The following is a 13,115-nucleotide window of genomic DNA, read 5'->3' on the forward strand; positions in this document are numbered from 1 at the left end:
ACCATGCCCAGCTAGTTATTTTTATGTATTTATTTATTTATTTGTTTTGAGACGGAGTCTCGCTCTCTTGCCCAGGCTGGAGTGCACTGGTGCGATCTCGGCTCACTGCAAGCTCCACCTCCCGGGTTCACGCCCTTCTCCTGCCTCAGCCTCCCGAGTAGCTGGCGTGAGCCACCACGGCCGGCATTATTTTATTTTTTGTAGAGACAGGGTTTCACCCTGATGCCCAGGTTGTTTCACATTGTTTTACTCCAGGCTGGTTATGAACTCCTGGGCTCAAGCAATACACACTCCTTGGCCTCCCAAAGTGCTGGGATTATAGACTGAGTCACTACACCCAGCCTCTATATCATGACTTCTTTCATGGCAAGTAAGATGACTGGAACGAATGTAGGCTTTACCTCAACTCTTACATTCATAGGGTTTTTCTCCAGTATGAATTCTTTCATGGAGGTGAAGGGAACTGAGGCGAATGAAGGCTTGGTCACATTGTTTACATTTATAGGCTTTCTCTCCAGTATGAGTACTTCTATGGTTACAAAGGGAACTCAAGCCACTAAAGGCTTTGCCACATTGTTTACATTCATAAGGTCTCTCCCCAGTATGAATGCTTCCATGGTCACGAAGAGAAGTGGAACAGCTGAAGGCTTTATCACATTTGGTACATGTATAGGGTCTTTCACCAGTGTGAGTCCTTTCACACGTCTTAAAAGAACAAGAAAATCTGAATGTTTTTCTACATTCTTTACATTCGTAGGGTTTCTCTCTAGTGTGAGTTCGTTCATGTATTAGACAAGAATCGGAAACAGTGAACGCTTTACCACATTGTTTACATTTATAGGGTTTTTCTCCTGTGTGAGTTCTCTGATGTCTTTCAAATGAATTGAGAAAATAAAACACTTTCCCACATATCGTACATTTATAACTGGATTTCCACTGTGCATTATCATGTGTCTTCTAACACCTGGAACAGAAACGAAGAATTTCCCACACTGTTCACATTTATATGGTTTCTTTCCATATGGTTTGTATCCAGAGTGAGCTAGGATGTGCCTATTAAGGAGGGAGTGACGTACAAAGACTTTTCCACAAATACTGCATTCACATTGTTTTAATCCAGGAGAAATGTTCTCATTCAGATCAAGATTTGGAATTTGGCTGACAACTGTCCATATTGATTACCATCTTTGCTTTCACACAGTCTCTGTATCGTATGATTTCTGTTAAAAAAAAAAAATGACAAGCATATTATTATTGCTTGGTTTAATAACTTTCTACTTATTCATAGGTCTTGGACTTACACTGCTACCAATACCAAGGAAAATGCATATATATATATATTGCCATGACTGAATTATTTGAAAGTAAATGGGTTACTGCTGAAAACACAGCTACCACCTGCATGGCTATGACCAAATTAGTAACATTCATGTACATAATTTTGTAGTACTATTTTCAAGTAAACTGTTTTCCAAACACTGACTGCTACACAGAAGTATATTACATTTTGGGTGAAATTTTTCTAAAAAGAAATAAATTTCAAGTGACTCTTATTTGTTTTGATTGCTTGTTTTTAAGTTCATGACAAGCTAAGATTCCTTCAGAGGACTTTATTTCCTCTTCTCAGTGCAAATTATCTTATATCTTTCCCAGGTTTTTCGAAGTGATCTTCAATATTCTGGTCTTTCCATTTGCTTCCTAAAATGCAGACCCACAAAATTATCACGAATTATTACAAACTATAGAAACATTACTAGATTTCATGTTCATTGTACACAGTGCCCATGCCTGATTTCTTCACCAAATCATTCCCTTGACCCATTCCAAATCACAAATAGCGCTGATGATAGCGAAATACTTCTGTAATTAAGTGAAATGTGTTGTCATTCTCACCTACAGAAGCCAGGTTCCTGCAGGTTTCCTGCATCACTTCTCTGCAGAGATTCTTCTGAGAAGAATCTAGCAAAACCCATTCCTCCTGGGTAAAGTTCACAGCCACATCCTCAAAAGCCACGGAGTCCTAGAACATTCCACATATGTGGATAGAAGGACGGGTGAGACTGACAGCACTGGGAATCTATACTCAATCCATAAGCTGTTTACATGATTCTAAAATTTCCAAGCATTTATTCTATGACTTGATTGTCACAACTCTTACTCTGTTCACACATACTCCCTCCCACACAGCAGCACTAATGCTAGAATTGAACTATTCAAAAAGGCAACAGCAAAGTAGAAACACCCATCTCATTAGAGAATCCAGGGAGTAAGATGTGCTGCTAGGAGTCACCTTTTAACTTCACTTTGTACATTTCTAGTATCTGTCATAATAAAGTCCTACCTGATGTGCATAAGAGAGTTAATATTATCAGTCCTGAGTCTACTTATTCTTAAAAATGCCTGTTCGCAAAGTTCAATCTTTGTTTGTATTAGTAACTTACATTTTGAAAGGGATTCCACCAACCCAAGTTATAAGAATGGCTCACTGCATCTAAATGGCTTATGCAATATATTTGCCAAAACTTCTTCCGCTGAAGGTCTATTATTTTGTGTCACTGCAGTGGTGCTGAGGGAACCAGACACCAAATCACAGTCTGAACACAAAGTGTTCAATGAGTTTCCCTGGTACACAATACTTTACATGTGCCGTCACTTGTTTACTGGGGAGTTGAGCCCATTCCATGTGATTACACCAAGAGACAATAGGCTGATTAAATTTAATTGAGTAGTAAATAAAACCAAAAATTGATATTTAACAATACTAATACAACAAATTTTAAAATTTCTAATTCACAATGTCAAGGCAGAAAGGAATAATAGGAAATATGACACATGATTTTTATTTTTTTTTTATTTATTTATTTTTTTTTTTTTTTTGAGACAGAGTCTGGCTCTGTTGCCCAGGCTGGAGTGCAGTGGCCGGATCTCAGCTCACTGCAAGCCCCGCCTCCCGGGTTCACGCCATTCTCCTGCCTCAGCCTCCTGAGTAGCTGGGACTACAGGCGCCTGCCACCTCGCCCAGCTAATTTTTTTTTGTATTTTAGTAGAGACGGGGTTTCACCGTGTTAGCCAGGATGGTCTCGATCTCCTGAACTCGTGATCCGCCCGTCTCGGCCTCCCAAAGTGCTGGGATTACAGGCTTGAGCCACCGCGCCCGGCCGACACATGATTTTTAAAATGACATTAATGTCATCACTTCCAGATGCTATTCCTAGGAAATCACATAAATTCCCAAATCAGGTTGTTTTAGGCAAGAAAAACTACTTTTTCATACGTAGTAAAAATGACAAATGTCTAATGATCTTTAGTCATCTAAAAAAAGAGTGATGGCTTCTCTAACATACTTCTAAGATTTTCAAAGAAAACATTCAGGACAGCACAGTATTAGCAGAGAGATGGGCAAGCAGACTAAGGGGAAAAAAAGTCTTAATCACCCAGCATTTATATGGAAAGTTGAGGAATGATAGAGTAGGCACCGTAGAATAGAAAAAGAAATAACATGCACTTTAAAATATGAGGCAAACCAGGCTGGCATCTATTTGGGAAAATGCATTGCATTCTTCTCCATTCCATGAACCATAATCAACTTATTATATATTCAAATATGAAAGATAAAACCAGAACACTTTCAGAAGTCACAGGAAGGTTTTTTTTTTTTTTTTACGAGGGATTAGGCAGAATTTCTTTTTATAAGAAAACAGTGATAAAGGAACAGACAAACTCAAACATATTAAAATTTAGGGAATAAAAAGAAAATAGAGCGGGCAGGGCATGGTGGCTCACGCCTGTAATCCCAGCAGCTTGGGAGGCTGAGGAAGGCAATCACCTGAGGTCAGGAGGTTGAGACCAGCCTGGTCAACATATCAGAACCCCGCCTTTTTGTTGTTTGTTTGTTTGTTTTTTGAGACAGAGTCTCATATTGTCGCTTGGGCTGGGGTGCAGTGGCAAGATCTTGGCTCACTGCAACCTCCACCTCCCGGGTTCAAGCAATTCTCTTGCTTCCACCTCCTGAGTAGCTGAGATGACAGGTGCCTGCCACCAGGTTTAGCTAATTTTTTTGTATTTTTAGCAGAGACAGGGTTTCACCATGTTGGTCAGGCTGCTCTGGAACTCCTGATCTCATGATCCGCCCACCTTGGCCTCCCAAAGTGCTGGGATTACAGGCCTGAGCCACTGTGCCAGGCCTAAAATCCAGTGTTTACTAAAAATACAAAAATTAGTTGGGTGTGGTGGTGGGTACCTATAATCTCAGTTACTCAGGAGCCTGACACAGGAGAATCACTTGAACCCGGGAGGCAGAGGTTGCAGTAAGCAGAGATGGCGCCACTGCACTTCAGCCGGGCTATAGAGCAAGACAGTGTCTCCAAAAAAACCCCCAAAAAACAACAAAAAAAAACCCCTCAGATATCCAGATAAGAGGATACAGATGTGTCCACTATCATAAATTCTTCACCATGCTACAAGAGGGAAACTGACATTTTGGTGAATCTTTGTAAATCATCAATTTATCTATCACACTTTTATTTCACCATAACATTGACAAAGCTAAGTCCTACAATTCCATTTGAAATTACCCTTAAAAAGAACAGACCTTTAAAACTTACTACACTCACTCTAGGGAAGAAATAAATACGAATTTTTAGCAAATAAAATACATCATTTTACCTTGTCTCTTTGGAAATAGTATGTTTATCTTTCAAGCTGTACTGATAAAATGTATCTTAAAGTCAATGAAAAACTGAAACTCATATAAGCAGACAAGCCTTTTCAAGGTAACAAACTCAGGGAGAGGCAGCGCTGACTCCAACACAGACCTTTCTAAGTGTCACGGCAGGCCATTCTATCCCTCGGAACACCCATCCTGTTCAGTAAAGTCCTCAGTGACTACTTAGGAGGCACTGGCACTGCTCTTTGTCCTCCTGTGTGCCTTCAGTGCATTTTCATATTCAGGTTCTTGCACATCCTCTCTGGGGTGGGTTTTCCTTGTCCTTTGGGACAGTTTTTCTCTCTTCACAAGTCTGAGACAATCTAGAGAGCAGAAATCATTTCTGCCTTTTCCTCTCAATATCAGCGTCCCATTGGCAGACCATCAATGTGTCTCTGAGGAATAAAAACTGCGGCTGGAGGAACAGTTCTAATGACCTAGCTTTAATGACATTATGTTGTATTGTCCATTAATTTTAATGTCCTAAAATTTTAATGACCCTAAGGGGTCACCATTTTAGATGAAACTATACCAGGAGATTCCTCTAAGGCCAAGAGCATCCAGCTGCTCCCCTGAGAGACTCTACCCCCGACCTCAGGCTGTCCTTGGCGATGAGATGACCCCGGGGCTGATACTCACTAGACCCTCCAATAGACATGGCCACTGTGGGTCTCCTGGGTCATCCCCAGACAGTTCTAAAATGCCAGGACTAGGAAAAGACAGGAGGGTGGCTGAGGACAAAACACCCTGTAAAGTTTTCACGGGGGGACCTCAACCTAAAGATATTTTGGTAATATGTACACTTAGGAAAGATGAAAAGAAGAGAGGCACAAAGATTTTTTTTTACAGTAGAGTGTCAGATGATTTATTCTCCGCTTTCCTCTCATGTAAAATGTTTGGAAACAGGAAAATATTTTGGCCAAGGTGGCTCAGGCCTGTAATCCCAGCGCTTTAGGAGGCCGAGGCGGGTGATCAATTAAGGTCAGGAGTTGGAAACCAACCTAGCCAACATGGCGAAACCCTGTCTCTACTAACATACCAGTAGCTGGACGTGGTGGTGGGCGCCTATAAGCCCAGCTACATGGGAGGCTGAGGCAGCAGGATCGTTTGAACCCGGGAGTCAGAGGTTGCAGTGAGCTGAGACTGCACCATTGCACTCCAGCCTGGCAACAGGGCAAGACTCTGTCTCAAAAAAACAAAACAAAACAAAACAAAATATATATATATGTATGTGTATATATGTATATGTATATGTGTGTATATATATGTGTATATATACATGTATGGTTTGCTTCCTCATTAACCTTATCAAAACCTTTCATTTACGCCCCTCCTGTGAACCCCAAACCACAAACCTTGACTGTGGTACCTGATTTATGAATCGCCGTTTGCTCAAACACACCGTTTAACGTTTTGACAAAGCCTCAGGTTAATTTTAGGGGGAGAAAGGTGGGACTGGAAGCTCCATGAACCACAGCTCCTCCCACACTGGAACCCCGCACACCGAGTTGGGGCTCTCTCGGATCCCCCTCCCGTGGTCACCGCACTACGTGGGTGGGGGAGGCGCGGGGTTCCCGAGAGGGCTCCGGCCGGCGGAAGTGGCGCCCACAGGTACAGACAGGACGCAGGGGTCCCGCTGCCCGCCCCGCCCGGCCCTGCACAGAAGCGGACTGAGGCCCGGCTGCGAAGCGGCAACTGGGTCCGCAGGTTCCGCAGCGGATGGCTGGTTCCAGCAGGTTTCAACCAGCCCTCTTCCCCACTTCGGGAAGCCAGGCGCAGTCCACTCACCATTCCTCGGCTTCCCGGGTGTCCTGGTGTCAGTTAGGGATGTCCCAATACCCGCAAGTCACACGGTGGCAGAGGCTGCTGCAGAGCCACCTGGGCCTCCCAGAGCCAAGAGGAGACTAACAGAAAGAGCCTCTACTGTGGCGAAGGCGAGACAAAGCGCCCGCCCGCCCGATCCCGGAAGTCGCCCTCTCCTTTCCCGCGGCGCGCCTGATTGAAGGGTCCCCACCCCAGCGCCCCTGATTGTATGGGGCTTCAGGTCCCGCCCCCTCAGACCCTGTGTGACGGGAGATTGCGATTTCACGTGAGGCTGGATGAGGCCAGAATGACCATTTTGGCCTAGCAGTTTGTAGGGGGTGCATCCTTCCTGCGCTGGGATCTGACCTTGCAAGGACGACATTCACATTTAACCTTGTATACAAGGTGATAGCTATTTGTGCATAATATAGATATAAAATTGCAAGCAATATAATGACCATTCTGTAACTGCCCAGTGGGTACACCTTGCACGCTACCGAGACAGAGCCGATTTCTCAAGACGGGGGAATAGCAATAGAGAAGGAGTAATTCACGCAGAGTTGGCTGTGCGGGAGACCGGAATATCTTATATTATTTTATTTTACTTTATTTTATTTTATTTTATTTATTTTATTTTATTTTTCTAAAACAGAGCCTTGCTCTGTCGCCCGGGCTGGAGTGCAGCCTTGCAGTATTATGATTATTCAAATCAGCCTCCCTGAGCATTTGGGGATAAGAGTATTTAGAAAGTTTATTTTACCAAGGTTGGGGATGCTTGTGCATGACACAGCCTAAGGATGTCCTGATGACAGTTGCCCAACGTGGTCAGAGCACAGCTTGGTTTTGTTGGAGATAAATGCTTGGTGCCACAAAGTGAAACCAGCACTCAAGCGAAAGTTTCCTCAGCAATGCAATTTACTTCTGCAGAAGCGTGCTGCTCGCATCAATCACAATCGCAAGAGCACAGGGAACAAAGGAAAGCAGGGGTTTTTATTCCTAACGCAGTCCCTACCTCTGGATGGACTGGGGCCAGACCTCAAGATCTAAACTGACCTGGTTGGTTATTTGTCAATATTTTCCCAAATAAGGAAGGGGGAAGGAGGATATGAGTTACAACGGTGGGACGTGTGGTTTCGAAGGGAGAAATGGGCGCAGAGCAGGTAACCAAGGGAACAGATGCGAGTTATTGATTAGAACTGACGGGAAGGTTGTTTACAGTAACCCTGTTTACAGTAAGGGCAAGCAGGCATGGAGAACAAGAAAGTTGAGTTTGAGAACAAAAAACAAGAACGTTCACATGCCAAACCTTGGAAGAGAAACTGACTGTATCTGACAGTTTTATACATTTTAGGGGGACAGGAGACATCAATCAACATACATAAGATGAACACTGGTTTGATCCAGTATAACCTGAAGCAAAAGTGGGTCAACTCGAAGCCAGGAGGGGGCTTCCAGGTCACAGGTAGGTGAGAGAGGACCGGTTGCATTCTTCTGAGCTTCCGATGAGCCTTTCCAAAGGAGGCGATAAGACATGCATTCTTCTCAGTGAGCAGGGGATGACTTTGAATAGAAAGGGAGGCAGGTTTGCCCTAAGTAGTTCCCAGATTGACTTTTCCCTTTATCTTAGTGATTTGGGGGGCCCAAAATATTTTCCCTTCAAATTTCCTCCTTTTGTTTTAAAAATATTTTAGAGAAAGCATTTTAGAAGAAAATCAGTCTCTGGTGCCAGGTTTTGTCTGATTTCTCATGGAGTAGCTGGGATTACAGGCACACGACACCACACCTGGCTAAATTTTTTTTTTTTTTTTTTTTTTTTTTGGTAGAAACGGGGTTCTCCCTCGGTTGCCCAGGCTGGTCTCTGGTTCCCAACGCGGGGCTCCCCGTAATCTCTACAAATAGTCTAGTGAAGGAACACCAGAATGTGGAAAGCAGAGGACGACCGACAAAGGACTCCGGAGTAGGTTTTCACTTCAAGCTCTAGGGTAAGTCGGGCGCTCGGAGAATCCCAGGGAAACCTCAGGAAAATATGGGTCAGGCTGAGAGTAAGTTCGCTAGTTACTTAAGCCTTGTACGCAGTTACTGCGCCGCGGAGGGGTAATTGTGAGTACCCAAAATCTCACATCTTTGCTCCATCTGGTAGACAAGTATTCTCCTTGGTTCCCGGAATATGGAGCCATGAATGTAAAAGATTGGGACAAGGTTGGATCAGACTTAAAACGAGCACAAGAAGAGGGCCGCGATATTCCCATCTCTGCTTGGTCTGTGTGGTCGGCAGTTAAAACAGCACTGGAGCCCTTCCACACTGAGGAGGAGAAGGAGGAGTTTCAGGATGACATAGGAAAGTTGAATAATCAGGAGTCTAATTATCAGCAAAGTGAACCATGACAGTCTAGTTTTTAAAAGGGCGAGAAACGGGAAGGTATGTATGTTAATCTCCAAAAGCTTATAAAAGAAACAGTGCCACCTACTGCGCCTTTAGGGGAAGGTCTGGAATGGCCACCCCCAGGCCAGCCTTAGGAATTTTTGGAAGGGGAGTCTTCCAATGCGGCTCCCATTGTTGCAGGCCCCGCCAGTAACTAGGGCGAAGGGAAGCTTCAGGCTTGTCCAACAGCCGGTTAGGATGAGGGAATGATCCAGGCTTGCCCACCTGTTAATCATGGTAGGGGAATGCTGCGAGCCGGTGCAAATACAAATGATGGCACAGGGACAATCCAGGCATCCATTCGCCAGGCACAAGAAATGGCGGATTTGAATGCTTGGCGGTTTCTGGTAATTCTTTTTCCAGCTGAGGAGCCCAGAGAACTTGTTCAAGCGTACTGGAAGCCATTTCCTTTTAAAATATTAAAAGACTTAAAGCAAGCAATGGGACAAGATAGACCAAATTCTCCTTATGTTTATTCCTTGTTACAATGTGTGGCTTATAACAGACGTTGAATACCTATGGATTGGGAGGCATTAGCCCGATCCACCCTGTCCCCCTCTGAATTTCTCCAATTTAAAACCTGGTGGACGGATGAAGCAACAAATTAGGCACGCAGAAATGCTCAAGCCCAGCGTCCCGTTAATATCACAACTGATCAATTGCTTGGAATCGGACAGACATGGGGCACTCTAAATCAACAGATGGTAATGGGTGATGAGGCTGTTGATCAGCTCAGAACTATATGCCTAAGAGCCTGGGAAAAAATTCATGACCCTGCTACTGCTTATCCTTCTTTTCACACAGTTCAACAGGGTCCAAGGGAGCTTTATCCAGATCCTATCGCCCGTTTGCAGGATGCGGCTCAAAAGGCTATTTCCGATTCTCATGCCAAGAAAGTGATGGTTCAGCTGCTTGCTCATGAAAACGCTAATACAGAATGTCAGGTAGCAATTCGACCTATTAAGGGAATGGCAGATGTACATGAGGAAAATCTTTAAGCGAATGCATTAAAGCCTGCGATGGCATTGGGGGGCACTTATATAAGGCCAGACTCCTTATATAAAGCCAGGGGGAGAGAGGGGGATGCTATTACTCCCCATATCGTGGGGGTGCCTCAACCCCCTGCGATGTGGACTGTAACAGCGAGGGGGAGAGAGGGGGTTGCTATTACTCCCCATTACGATGTGGATCTTAATAATTACTCCCCCTGCAATGTGTGTTCATTATTAGCAGTCTCTTTTGTTCAGGATATTAGGAACAATTTCACAGGTTGTGTGTACACAGCCTGCGACAGGAGAACGAATACCATCCTCTGTACCTCCAGATATTAGCAACCGTATCACACTATGGGTGTACACTTTTTGGGAGATTTGGGATAATGTCGTCCTGTGTTTCCCTGAATATTCGGAGACATATCACAGGGTGGCTGTACACCCACTACTCTCTTGGCAGGAGCATCATACTTTACCTACTGGGAATTAGAAGAAATATCACAGACTGGGTGTCAAGCCACTGTCATATTGGAAGTAATATCATGCTCTCCCCCACAAGTTATGAGGAACAATATCACAGGGGGGTGTTCACCTTCTCTGGTAGTGGGATTAGTATCATCATCTCTTCCTTTAAATGACAGGAACAATATCACAGGGTGGGTGTACACCCCAAGTGTTTTTGGAAGCAATGTCATTCTCTCTTCTTCTAGGTTTTACGATTCATATCACAGTTGGGGTGTACAACCCTTGTTGTATTGGATGGAATCTCATCCTCTTTCAACCTGTATCTTTAGAACAATATCCCATGGGGACTGTCCATCCCTTCAACATTGGTACTAATACCACCTTCTCCTTTCCTGGATATAAGAAACAGTATCACAGGAGGGTGTACACCCCTTGCAATATTGGTAGTAATATCATCTCTCCCCTGTGGTTATTAAGGACAAAATCCCAGGGTGGCTGTATGGTTCCTACTTTATTGGGAGTAATATCATCCACTCACCCCCTGGATAAGAGGAACCATATCAGAGAAGAGGTGTCCACCCCCTTCGATATTGTCAGCCATGTCATCTTCTTCCCGCCTGGATATTAGGAATGATACCCCGGGGTTGGGGACGGTGTACACCCACTGCGATATCCAAAGTAAAATCAGCCTCTTTCCCGCTGGATATTAGGAACTGTATCACAGGTGTGTGTGCACCTTCTGGGATATTGGGAGTACTATCAGCCTCCACCCCGCTGCATATTAGGAATGATATATGGGGGCAGGGTGGTTACACCCCCTGCGATATTGAGAGCAATATTCTTCTCTTTCCCCTGTACATTAGGAACTACATCACAGGGGTCTGTATACCTTCTGTGATATTGGGATTAATGTTATCCTCTCCCTCACTGAATGTCAAAAACAATATCACAGAAGGGTGTACACTCCCTGCGATATGACCAGTAATATCATCGTCTCTACCTTTGGGTACTAAGAACAACATCACGGAGGGTGTGTACACTCCCCTGCAATATTGGGCATAATGCTATCCTTTCTTCCCCTGGATATTAGGAACGATATCCCTGGTGGAGGGAGGTGGAGTACATTAAGACCAACATCACTGGGTGGGTGTACTCCCCCTGCGATATTGGGTGTGGTATCATCCTCTCTTCCCGAGGATACTAAGAACAATACCACAGGAGGGGTGTACAGCCACAGCCCCTGCGTTATTGGGAGTAATAGCATCTTCTCCCACTCTCAATATAAGGAACAATATCCCAGGGTGGGCGTACATCCCCTGCGATGTTGGGCGCAATGTCTTCGTCTCCCAACGTGGATATTGGGCATAGTGTCACAGGGGGATGTATACCTTCTTCGATATTGGAAGTAATGTCATCCTCTCCCCTCAGGATTGTAGGCAAAATATTGAAGTGGTTTTACAACTCGTGCGATATGGGCAGTAGTATCATCCTCTCCCCACCTAGATGTTAGGAACTATATCACAGGCGGCTGTACACTTCTTGCGATATTGGGAGTCATATCCTCTCCCATCATGGATATTAAGAACAATATTACAAAGGAGGTGTACACCCCCTGCGATATTGAGAGTAATATTATGCTCTCCCCTTCGGGATATTAGGAACAATACCGCAGGAGGTGTGTACAACCCCTGTGATATTGACAGTAGTGTCATCCTCTCCCCCTGAATATAAGAAACAATATCACAGGAGGATGTACACCCCCTGCGATATTGGGAGTCATATCATCCTCTCCCACCCAGGATATAAGGAACAAGATGACCGAAGGGATGTACGCCCACTGCGGTAGTTTCAATAATGTCATCCTGACCCCCTGGCTATTTGGAATAACATCATAGAGGGGTGTACACTTTCTTCGATATTGGGAGTAATATCATCCTCTCTCCGCCGGATATCAGGAACAAGTCTATTAATTATTAATATTCATAAATATAAGAAAAATTAAGAGTAATCATCAATATTAATGATCATAATAAAGATAGTAAAAATTAATACTGGTTAAAAATGTTAACATTAGTATTATTAATTAATAGTAATATCACTATTAATAAAATAATGACATCAGCAATTAATGTTACTTAAATCAATACTAAGTGATGTTGGTAATAAAATTATAATTAATATTAAGAACTAATCATATTGTTAGATGTGATTAATGTTAATAATTAGTGTTAAGCGTGCATAATCATATATTTAAAATAATTACCCATAATTAATAATGGTGTCCTATTAATTAATGGGATCATTGATAATTATTAAAATCAATCATTGATGTTTAATAATTAATCACATTATTACTCCTAATACCGCAGGGGGTGTACACCTACCTGTGATGTTGTTCCTAATATCCAGGGTCGGAGAGCACGATTTTAGTTTTAATATCGCAGTAGGTTTACCCTCACCCTGTGACTCTGATCCTAACATCCAGGGGAGTAGAGAACGACATGCCTCCCAACATAGCAACGAATGGACAGTCACCCGGTGATACTGCTCCTAACATTCACAGAAGAAGCGTGTGATATTACTCCCAATATCGCAGGGAGAGTACAGCTCTTCTGCGATATTGTTCCTAGTATCCGGAGAGGGAGAGGATGATAATTCCAGTATCGCAGGCTGTGTTCACCCGCCTTGTGATATTGTTATTAATATCCTGGAAGGGAGAGGACGATAT

The 13,115-nt window shown here is 43.7% G+C and overlaps 1 long non-coding RNA gene across 1 annotated transcript; it reads right to left on the reverse strand.

Moving 5' to 3' along the window:
- Positions 1 to 225: 225 nt before the first annotated feature.
- On the reverse strand, positions 226 to 6,656 carry LOC101020296. Its single transcript, XR_004183324.1, has 3 exons — positions 6,494 to 6,656; positions 1,894 to 2,020; positions 226 to 1,220 (listed from the first exon to the last, which is right to left on the reverse strand). It is a non-coding gene; the product is annotated as an uncharacterized LOC101020296 (long non-coding RNA).
- Between the last annotated feature and the right edge of the window lie 6,459 nt (positions 6,657 to 13,115).

Source organism: Papio anubis, chromosome 4 (assembly GCF_008728515.1).
Source record: "Papio anubis isolate 15944 chromosome 4, Panubis1.0, whole genome shotgun sequence".
NCBI classification, from domain to species: Eukaryota; Metazoa; Chordata; class Mammalia; order Primates; family Cercopithecidae; genus Papio; species Papio anubis.